Source organism: Colobus angolensis, unplaced genomic scaffold, assembly GCF_000951035.1.
Source record: "Colobus angolensis palliatus isolate OR3802 unplaced genomic scaffold, Cang.pa_1.0 Scaffold33, whole genome shotgun sequence".
Lineage (NCBI taxonomy): Eukaryota > Metazoa > Chordata > Mammalia > Primates > Cercopithecidae > Colobus > Colobus angolensis.
In genome coordinates, this window is record NW_012116599.1 from 10,596,809 (window position 1) to 10,607,335 (window position 10,527).

At 49.3% G+C, this 10,527-nt stretch overlaps 1 protein-coding gene across 1 annotated transcript in view; it reads left to right on the forward strand.

Annotated features, from left to right (window-relative positions):
- The window catches only part of SPATA3 (spermatogenesis associated 3), a 12,463-nt gene extending 11,624 nt beyond the window's left edge, over positions 1–839 (forward strand). The window contains exon 5 of the mRNA XM_011951983.1: positions 782–839. The gene's annotated coding sequence lies outside the window, so the exon portion shown is untranslated. The remainder of the gene's footprint in view (positions 1–781) is intronic.
- The last annotated feature ends 9,688 nt before the right edge of the window (positions 840–10,527 follow it).

Below are 10,527 nucleotides of genomic sequence, written 5' to 3' on the forward strand. Positions count from 1 at the left end.
GCTGAGGCAGGAGAATTGCTTGAACCCGGGAGGCGGAGGTTGCAGTGAGCTGAGATGGTACCATTGCACTCCAGCCTGGGCAACAGGAGAGAAATTTCGTCTCAAAAAAAAAAAAAAAAAAAAGAATATTAGCTTACTTTTTAACTGCCCAGGGAAGAACATTAGCCAATGAAAGCCTCCCGGGCACCTGTATGAGAATCACTGTGGGGGAGGGCGATGGGGGTGCGTCGTGGGGGTACATTAAGTTGTGCTGAGCTTGTAGGCTCAGCTCTTAATTAACAGGTGGTTTGACATCCTTCACTGTCCAGGGAGCGAAGAACCATCTGACGACAGTGGCGTCTTTCCTTTTTGGGGAAAGATGCTTCTAGAATGTTCTTTCCTAAAGTTTGGTGAACCTCTCCCTTGGCATCTTCCTCAGCTGAGGATGAGGCCCTGAAAGCAAAGGACTCCTTTCCCAGCCATTTTGGGCATTGAATGTAGCTTTTGGGGGCTGAGACTCCATGATAGCTGCAGGGGAAGGCACTGGCACCAATGAGATGAGCAGGAGCCAAGCCTGGCCAGGTGCCTGGCAAAAGGCATTACAGCCTGAGGGTGTGCGGCTGAAAGAAAGAGTGGATGCAAGGAATGGAAGAAATTTGAATCCTAAATAATTTATTTCTCCACAGAAGGATCACAGTTGCTGAACCCTCACCTGTGAGGCTGTGAAACTGGAAAGCCACAGGATTCCAGGTCACATGGGTTATTGTCTAAGCTGATTGGTCTGTCCTTGTTTTTCTTACAGATCCAGTTTCCATCAAAGGACCTGTCTTGTCACCAAAATTTAAAAAAAGAAAAAAAAAGAATTCTGTTTCTTTAGCATGTCTTACTTTAGAGTCATAAAAGTTGGACTTGGCAAATAGCTAGGAAGGGAGGTGTGGGGACCCCAGTGACCTTTTGAGCCACAGGTCAAGTAGAATTGGTGCCTGTCATTCCTGTTCAGAGCCACAGACCCCCGGTGGAGCAGCTTGCTCTGCACACACAGAACACAGTGTTTGCTTTAGATGTTCTCACTCTAAAGGAAGGGATTATAAAGCTTAACTCAATAGCTAACGTAATTAGTCATCTGCACCTGTGTCCCAGTGTAATCCCAGTTAGTGGGAATAGGAGGAATGTACCGGTTCGCCTCCAGGCCTGCACCCCAGAGGACAGAGGCCCTGGGCCCAGGAACACCATCTGTAGAAATAGGTTCTTTTAGGGTCACTTGTGATGGGGAGTGGGCTGCAGTGGTTAGTGCTGCATGCAGCACTTGTGGTTAGTGCTGGTGATGTGGCTAGACCCAGCCAGTGCCTAGTGGGATTTTACCTCCAGCTCCTGAACAGCCGATTCGAAATCTTAGTTCAAGGTGATCCCAGCAAACACCAGTAGGGGAGAGGAGTGTCAACGAGGGAAGGAGGCTGGGCTTGGTGGCTCATGCCTATAATCCCAAGACTTTGGGAGGCCAAGGCGGGAGGATGGCTTAAGCCCAGGAGGTCAAGGCTACAGTGAGCTCTGATTGCGCCTCTGCACTCCAGCCTGGATGACATAGCAAGACCCTGTCTCAAACAACATAGCAAGACCCTGTCTCAAACAAAATAAAAAGGAACCACCAGAGAAAGGAGGACAGCCAGTACTGGTGAGTCCTAATGCAGTGGCCATGGAGGGCAGCTGAAGCCTGATCCTGCTGGGGCGTCATGAGATGGGAGAAGGGAGAACACACACCACACAGCATAGTCATCCCACCTGACGGAGCTGAGGTATTTATAACCTCTTGGTCTTGGAGAAAGGCTGTGAGGAGGGAGGTGGTTAATTCCTCCACACTTTTGTCCCACTCTGGAGAGGAAGCCCCCAGGCAAACAAATGCAGATGCTAGGTGGGGGTCACCCCACATGCACTGGAACAGTGACAGCTGACAGCGGTGACAGCACATATGGTGTAGGAGTGGAGGGAGGACAATGCTGAATGTCTGTGAGGCATCCACAGACCCATGCCCAGGTGACCTGCTATGCCTCTAAGGATTAGTTAGACTGGGCAGCCATTGGGGAGGCGGGAAGCTGGTTTACCCACAACAGCACTGGTGTGATTGGGCAGGATGGGTCAGGCTGGAGCCCATTCTCCACCCCCCAGTCCCAGGATTTCCTTTGTGAAACAGGTGTGGGAGTTGCGTGGGGTCATGTTGTGGTCCTGTCCTGCAGGGACAATGAAAGGACCTATAGACATGGTGGAAGCCACTGGGTACTCCATGGCTGCAGCTTCTGGACTGAAGACACTTCCTTTTTCTGGCATATTGAGGTCCCCCTTTTGTTGTAAATGTTGGACAACCTAACCCAAACTAGGCTTAAGCAAAATGAGAATGTATTAGCTCCTGTAAAAGTCAGGAGAGAGTTCTGGTTCAGATGTGGCTTGCTCCAGGGGCACGGGCCATTTCCCTCTCTCTGTAGCAGAGTTAGTTCCATTCTAGCTGCAGCAGCAACAGCTCCCAGCCTACAGAGGTCAAGTCTAGCAGAGAGGATGAGCCAGCCTGTCTCCCCACAGCAAAAGGAATCACGGCTCTGACTGGGTCCTGTGTCCCTCCTGGTACCCATCACTGTGCCCAGGAAAATGCAGGGGGCTGATTGGCCAGGTTGGAGCTGCACAGCCTCCTTTGGAACATGAGGATAAAATCCACAGAAACCATGAGCACTGAGCAGGGAAGAAAATGATTCTCCAACTGCAATGTGGGTAACCTGTTACCTAAAGGGATGGGAATGGACACTGGGCAGCTAAAAACAGCACATGCCCCCTCCAGTTGGCTGTGGGTCTGCAGCCAGGACCTGTGCTCACCCTCTGCTTCTCCCCTTTTTCCCCCACCACCACCTCCTCACCAGAATGAATGCTCAAGTGGCCAGGAGAGAGAACGTTCAGCTGCCTCAAGCCACTGACTTGCAGTGGATCCTGGCAGTTGGATCCTCCGGGCAGCAGTGAAAACTAGCCTCCCGTCCCCAGGGAAATATGTGGGCACTGCTGGTTGCCACAGTGACTGGGGGATGCTGTGGGCTACTAGTGAAGGTCAAGAATGCAATGCACAAGACTGACCACATGATAAAGAACCATCCCACCAAAACCCCAAGAGCATCATGCCGGACAGTCACTACCACCTGGTCTCATCTGTAGGTCTGTGGATGCTCTCCCACACTGGCCTTGCATTGTGGCTCACATTGCCCGTCGTGGACCATAGGGATCCCTCTTGAAGAGTGGAAACCGCACATGCTAAACAACCACATGCCGGAGTCCCCATCTTCATCCTGCCGAGTGCAGTTCTGTTGACACATCCACTACTCTTGGTTAGGTCCTGGAGGCAGGGAGCAGGTTTTTTCTTCTCAAATCCTTCCCAGCACATGAATGAGTAGACCTGTCACCATCAGGAGCATTTTGGGATACATTAAGATTTGGCTTAGGCCATTGTATTCAGAATGGTTTATAAATGTGATCACCGGAGAGGACTATTTTAAGTACGGCCAATTTCAAGCAACAGCCCCAATAGGGGCTTTTGAGAGGGAAGTTTAGAGCTGGAAAGAAGAGTGAGCAGGTATATTTCCTATCACCATGCAGTAGCTGAGACTGCTGTGGCTGTGAGTTTGGGGACAGTCTGGCTGAGGCTGGGCCTGCAAGTCGTAGGGGCCAAGGCCCTTGGTCCCCTAAAGGTTCGCTGAACACTCACATGAGGCAAATTGATGAATAGGAGAAAGGCGTACACATGAATGTATATACATGGGAGCCTTCAGAATGAAGACGGAGGTACAGAGGAAATTGTCTTCATGCTTAGTTTCAACAAAGATGGACAGCCTTGTAGAAATAGGACTGGACAAAAGGGTCAGATTTAACGCCGACAGACTGTGTGGGGAACCCAGCAAGGCCTGTTTGTCTAGATCTTCTCGGCCTCTCTGAGCAGCATTCCTTCCTCTGGGGCATGGGGCAAGATCTTCTCTGGAATGGGGGTCTCATGACTGACTGCAAACAAGGTAGGTCAGATCATTTTGTTATGGCCAGTTCTTCACAAGGCTGGGGGAAAATTCAAGTAATACTTTTAGGTTTTCTGACTAGCTTTGGGGAGAGTGGGTTCTGGTTTCTATGGCACCTTGGGAAAGGATTGAGTTTGTATGGCTAGCCTTGGGGGAGATGGGACTGAGAGATAGGAGGGCAGGAGATCAGAGAAAAACTTTCCCTTCTGAGGCCGTGGTTTTGGGGTATTATTGTCTAAGCTCCAGCAGAGTCTAGCATCTTCACCAGGCTTAGCTCAAACCCTGGCTGTGAACATTGTCTCAAGACCATCAGCCCAGAGATCCAGGCTCAGGCTCCTCCAGGAGGGGCCACGAGGTTGAGAATTAAAAAAGAAGAGTTCTGTTCAGGTCTGTGGAGTATCTGATGTCATGTAAGGAGTGCATCAAGGAGATGAGTGGAGAAGCCCATTTGTCTCCCGTTGGAGTCAGGATGAAGGGTCTGGGCTGACTAGCTCCAGAAGAAGCCGACCCCTTGGGACTGAGTTCTCCTTTAAACCTTTCCCTTCCTCTGTTCTGCCCTTCTCCTGCTGCCACTGCCAGCAGTCAAGCATGGACTGTGTATACCATATTCCAGGGAATCTGATTACACCCTGGACACTGATGTGTGGATTGCAGTCTGCTGCAGGATGACATGGGAGTTTAGTTGTTTTTTTCTAATGGGGCTCCATTCTGTGAGTCTGATAGGAGGTGCTTTTAATGCGCTGATAAACCAACCTCAGGGAGGTATTACGTACAGAAGATTCCCAAGGTTGCAGTTGACAAAAGAGACCTGGGCTACTGGCAGGGAACTAGGTGAGCCCCCGTAGCTGAACAGAGCTGCCCAAGAGAAGTGGAATAGAGGATCATGTGGTGTCTGTTTTGTGCCTTTAGCGATCAGAGTTTCATATGTATTTGGGGACGTTGCTTTCTCTGCGGGAACAAGCAAAAGAATCGTTTTGTTCTGATGAGATTCGGAATGAATCCAGTGAAAGAAACTTCCAACTCCCTTGTCCATCTCCCTTCATTCCATTCATTTGGCAAAACCACAACCCTGGGGCAAATCCAGTTCTCTGCCTCCTGCGCACTTGGACTCGTACAGCTAAACTTTGGGAAGCTCAGTCGTGCAGGCCAAACTCACTTGAAATTCATGACCATGGGCTCCAAGTGGGCCTTGATGCTGCCAGGGATCAAATCACATTTTATTCCCCAAGACACTTCTTTTCTGTACTCAGACCTACCCCTTCTCCTCCCTGTTTCACCAGACCTCCAAGCCTCACCACCGAGTCTCCCCACCTACCAGCACCGTCTTGAGTATCCACCCCACTTCACCCGAGGCAATGACTGATCTGATTTCTGTCACGAGAGATGCATAGACACATAATTTTGCCTGTTCTAGAAACTAACATAAATTGACTCAATCAGTTTGAACCTTTTTTACCTGGCTTCTTTCACTCATCTTAATATTTTAAACCTAAATCGTATTTCTACATATATCAATAGTTTATTCCTCTTTATTTCTGAGAAGTATTTACATTGTGTGAAAATGCCATAGCGTGTTTATCTGCTCACCTGTTAATGGATATTCAGATTGGTTCCAGTTTTTTTATTTTTTATTTTTCTTTTGAGACAGAGTTTCACTCCTGTTGCCCAGGCTGGAGTGCAATGGGGCGATCTTGACTCACCACAACCTCCACCTCTAGGGTTCATGCGATTCTCCTGCCTCAGCCTCCCAAGTAGCTGGGATTACAGGCGTGCACCACCACACCTGACTAATTTTGTATTTTTAGTAGAGACAGGGTTTCGCCATATTGGTCAGGCTGGTCTTGGACTCCTGACCTCAGATGATCTGCCCACCTCAGTCTCAAAGGCATGTTTTTAATTCTACTGGCGTTTTTGTTTTGGCTAATTTGCTGTCCATTTTATTAACTTGTTTGGTTAGTTAATATCCGACATAAAATCAAGGGTAATTTTTTTTTTTTTTTGAGGGTCTCGCTCTGTCGTCCAGGTTGGAGGGCAGGGGCATGATCAACTCACTGAAGGAACATTTGTTGGTCTAGGCTATAGGCTGGCCTTAGAATCAACTCACCTGCAAAGGTGTCCTATTGTCAGGGACATCTTAACCAGAGTGACTCCACCTCGAATAAAGGCCAGATAAAGCCAGACTTGCTGGGTTACATTCCCTGGGGGTTAGACACCCTTCATCACAAGATGTTTGTAGTTCAAAGAAGGGGTTAGTTATGCTAACCAAATGGAGACCCAGAATGTCCTGGTATTTAAAGAACAAAGCATCCTTCATTTGAGAATAAGTTTCACTTTAAAGGTAATAGTACTCTCATAAATTCTTGCTAAAATCAATAGTTACATTGGAAAATAACAATGCTAATAGCTTGTCACAAGCTGATCACAAGCCTTTGTTTATAAAGTCTACTATTCTTAGCCTTAACATCCCATGTAAGCAAGTGTTACATTTAAGTTAGGGGAATTCCTTCTCTTGCTTTCTGAGGACACCCTACTCTGTAATAGAGTAGTTTCTAATAAACTGTTTTAACTTTGCTATGCACTGCGACTCGCCCTCTTTCCCACATGAAATCCAGGAATTCACTCTTGGGGTCTGGGGTAAGACTGCTTTTTCCAGTAACACTGTGTGTGTTCCTGGCTTTGAGGGGCATCCTGGGGGACGGAAGCTGCCCATATGGACCCCTCAGCTCTGTGATCCCAGGTGCAAGATTGGGACAGCAACCTGGTGGCATGCCAGGGCACCTCTGGTACTTTACTGGTCTCCATCCTTCCAAAAGGACACCCCCCAAGAGGCTGACCACAGGCCACAGGGGGAGCACTGGGAGGACTGTCTGTTTGGAGAGGGTGAGAATCGGGGAGAGGTGTTGGCCAAACGCTTCCATCTCTCTCACGGTGACCTCTCAAGTTACCTCCCTGGAGTGAGCCAAGGACCTTCAGTGGGCTCCTGTAATGGGGGTCAAAGCCTTTTGTGGGTCAGGTGTTAAGGTGCTCTTCCTTCTCAAGGCTGTCTTGGCCTCCTCAGAGCAAAGATGGTCTAGGGAGGGGCCAAAGTGAACACCAGCAAACCCGACAGGGAGTCCCAGCTGGGGGGAGAGGGGAGCACCAGCAAATCCTACAGGGACCCCCAACTGAGATGAGAAGGGAGCACCAGAAAATCCTACAGGGAGTCCCTCAGTTGGCAGCACCAGCAAACCCTACAGAGTCCCAACTGAGGTGTGAAGGATGGAAAGAAAGGGAGCCCACCTGAGTGGCAGTGGCTGGAACTATCAGCGCCCACCACCACACTCGGCTAACTTTTGTTTTGGGTTTTTCTTTTTTTTTTTTCGTAGAGACAGGGTTTCACCATATTGACCAGGATGGTCTTGAGCCACCTGCCTTGGCCCCCCAAAGTGCTGGGATTTCAGGTGTGAGCCACCATGCCCCACCAGGACCTAGTCTTTGAAATGCCAAGGCAGGGAATTAGGGGAGGTGTGGGTGGTGGGGCATAGACAGAAATGCCCTGTGTACCAAACAGCCGGGCTCCATCCTCCTGCACTGGCCAGTGGCCTCCCTTGCAGGATTGACCCACAAGGCCGTATCCTAGAGGCAACAGGAGGCAGCAAAGCCTGGAACAGAGGCCTGTGGAATTGGGAATCAGGCCACATGTTTAACTCATGCAAAGCAGCTCCCTGGAAACCTCCAGAGGAGAAGCGACTGAACACACACATCCCAAACCCTCTGGGCCTCTAGGCACCCTCAGCCTGCAGCTGCTGGGGGAATGGAAAGTGCCTCCTTTCTCCTCCCCCCTGCACTATTCACAGGGAGCCACAAACACAGAAAGGCCTCATTCACAAGCTCCAAGGCCTGGCCCTCTACCTAAAGCTTTCTGAAAATGCAAATGTCTCAGAAGTGGATTCTTCTTTTCAAACACTTTAAAGTGGCATATTCCCACGGAGCTGTGAAGCAGACCAACATTTCCCTGGGCAGGAGACTCCTTAAAAATAACATTTGCGGCCAGGCGCGGTGGCTCAAGCCTGTAATCCCAGCACTTTGGGAGGCCGAGACAGGCGGATCCCGAGGTCAGGAGATCAAGACCATCCTGGCTAACATGGTGAAACCCCATCTCTACTAAAAAATACAAAAAACTAGCCGGGCGAGGTGGCGGGCACCTGTAGTCCCAGCTACTCGGGAGGCTGAGGCAGGAGAATGGCGTGAACCCGGGAGGCGGAGCTTGCAGTGAGCTGAGATCCAGCCACTGCACTCCAGCCTGGGCGACAGAGGGAGACTCCATCTCAAAAAAAAAAAAAAAAAAATTTGCATTTCAAGGAAGCAGAACTTCCAGCTGTGAAGTCCCGCTTGAAAATAGAAGGTGGGAGCCTCACCTCTTCCGGCATGTGCAGGCAGGAAGCCCCCACTTTCCCTGTCTGTGCCCCACCGCCACCTTGGCCTTACCTCCTCCATCCTTTCATTCAGTGCTAGCTTAGGAGTGCCCATAGTAGCCTTGGGTGACTGGGGACTCACAAGACAGAGCTGTTGCTCACCAGAAGCTCAAATCTAATGAGCTGGACAAGCCTCTAAATGAGTCAGTTCCGCTCCCATTCCAGGCACCCTGGGTCTGCCTGTTCCCTTCCCCCATAGAACCAGGAGGTTCTGGGTTCAACTCTCCTCAGAGGAGCAGATCTCCACTGTGGTGAAAAGCACAGGGCATTTCTGTCTATGCCCCACCACCCATGCCTCCCCGAATTCTCTGCCATGGCATTTCAAAGACTAGGTCCTGGCGGGGCATGGTGGCTCACACTTGAAATCCCAGCACTTTGGAAAGCCAAGGCAGGTGGCTTGAGACCAGCCTGGTCAACATGGTGAAACCCTGTCTCTACAAAAAAAAGAAAAAATATATGAAGATTAGCTGGGCGTGGTGGCGGGCACGGATAGTCCCCGCTACTTGGGAGGCTGAGGCAAGAGAATCACGTGAACTTGGAAGGCGGAGGTTGCAGTGAGCCAAAATTGTGCCACTGCCCTCCAGCCTAGGCAACAGAATGAGACTCTATCTCAAAAGAAAAACAAACAAAAAACAAAGGCTAGGTCCATTCCCTGGCTTCTGACTCAAGCCTGCAGCCAGGCCTTCTAGGGGGCCCCTCCCTCCCCTGGAAGCTTCCCCTGGAGGAGCAGGTGCCCTCTCCTCTCTCCTCTCAGGCATCAGATAGGATTCAAGCTGAGACAAACGGGAAAACAACAGAAAACAACAGACTCTTCTCCTCTCAATACCTTCCCCATTCACCAACAAGACATCACTCCGTTAAAATGTACTTTTCCCCACCCTGATGATACAGGATTTTATACCACATATTTGTTGTCTGCTCTTTTTTACCCACTTCTCAAAGACATCTTTCCATGTAATATCTCATTTTTAAACAGCTGCATGGCGTTCCATCATATGCCTGTTTCATAATTGATCAAATGAGATTCTACAGAGCTTACCACAGTGCCCATGGTACTGCTCAAAGAATCCTGGCTACGATATTAGTTAGACCCATTTACAGGGAGCAGGGAACCTAGCTCCATCTGGCTTAGACAATAGGGGAACTTTATGGTTTATGTCACTGTAAAGTCTAAAGGTAACACAGGCTTTGGGGAGAGCTTGATCTGACATTCTCTTTTCTTTCCCACTGCCCCCTTTTGCCTTCCATGATATCAGCTTCCCTCCCCTTTGGTTGTAAGATGGCAGATCCTGGAACAGAGCCAAAAGCACCCACAGGTACAATGGGACTTTCTCTACATCCAGAGAGAGTGCCCACAAGCCTGTGAATTTCCCAGCATTCTGAGCAAGAGTCCTATAATTCACTCTAATTGGACCAACTCAGGCCACATCCCCACCAATGACTGGGCCCCAGGGAACTGAGAATGTGTTGACTGGCTGAGGCCGTTTGGGGGCCACCTAGGGGCCACCTGTGAGTTGGATAGGGATTAGCTTCCCTTGAAGTGAATAGGCTGTGTGAGAGAAGGTAGAATATCCTAATGAAAATTATGTTATTTTAGTAAAGAAGTGTGGGAAACCAAAATATGCCACCCAAAAATATTCTTTGGCATATTTTGGGTTGGCTATTCAGAGCAGCTACAGACACAGGAATAGCTCTGGAAACTTGTGTTTTGCGGGAAGTTTTGAATCTCTGGTAGGAATCTACATTAGTGAATAAACTGTGGATGCAAACAGGCTTCCTCTGAGACCCTTTTATCTGCCTTATCCAGATCTCTCAGGAAAAAGAGACTGAAAGTCTGACACTTTTAAAGGTCTGATAGAAAAACTTTTTTTTTTTTGGAGACAGGGTCTCACTCTGTCACCCAGGCTGGAGTGCAGTGGCACAATCTCAGCTCACTGCAACCTCCACCTCCTGGGTTCAAGCCATTCTCCTGCCTCAGCCTCCTGAGTAGCTGAGATTACAGGAGCACACCACCACGCCCAGCTAATTTTTATATTTGTAGTAGACATGGGATTTCA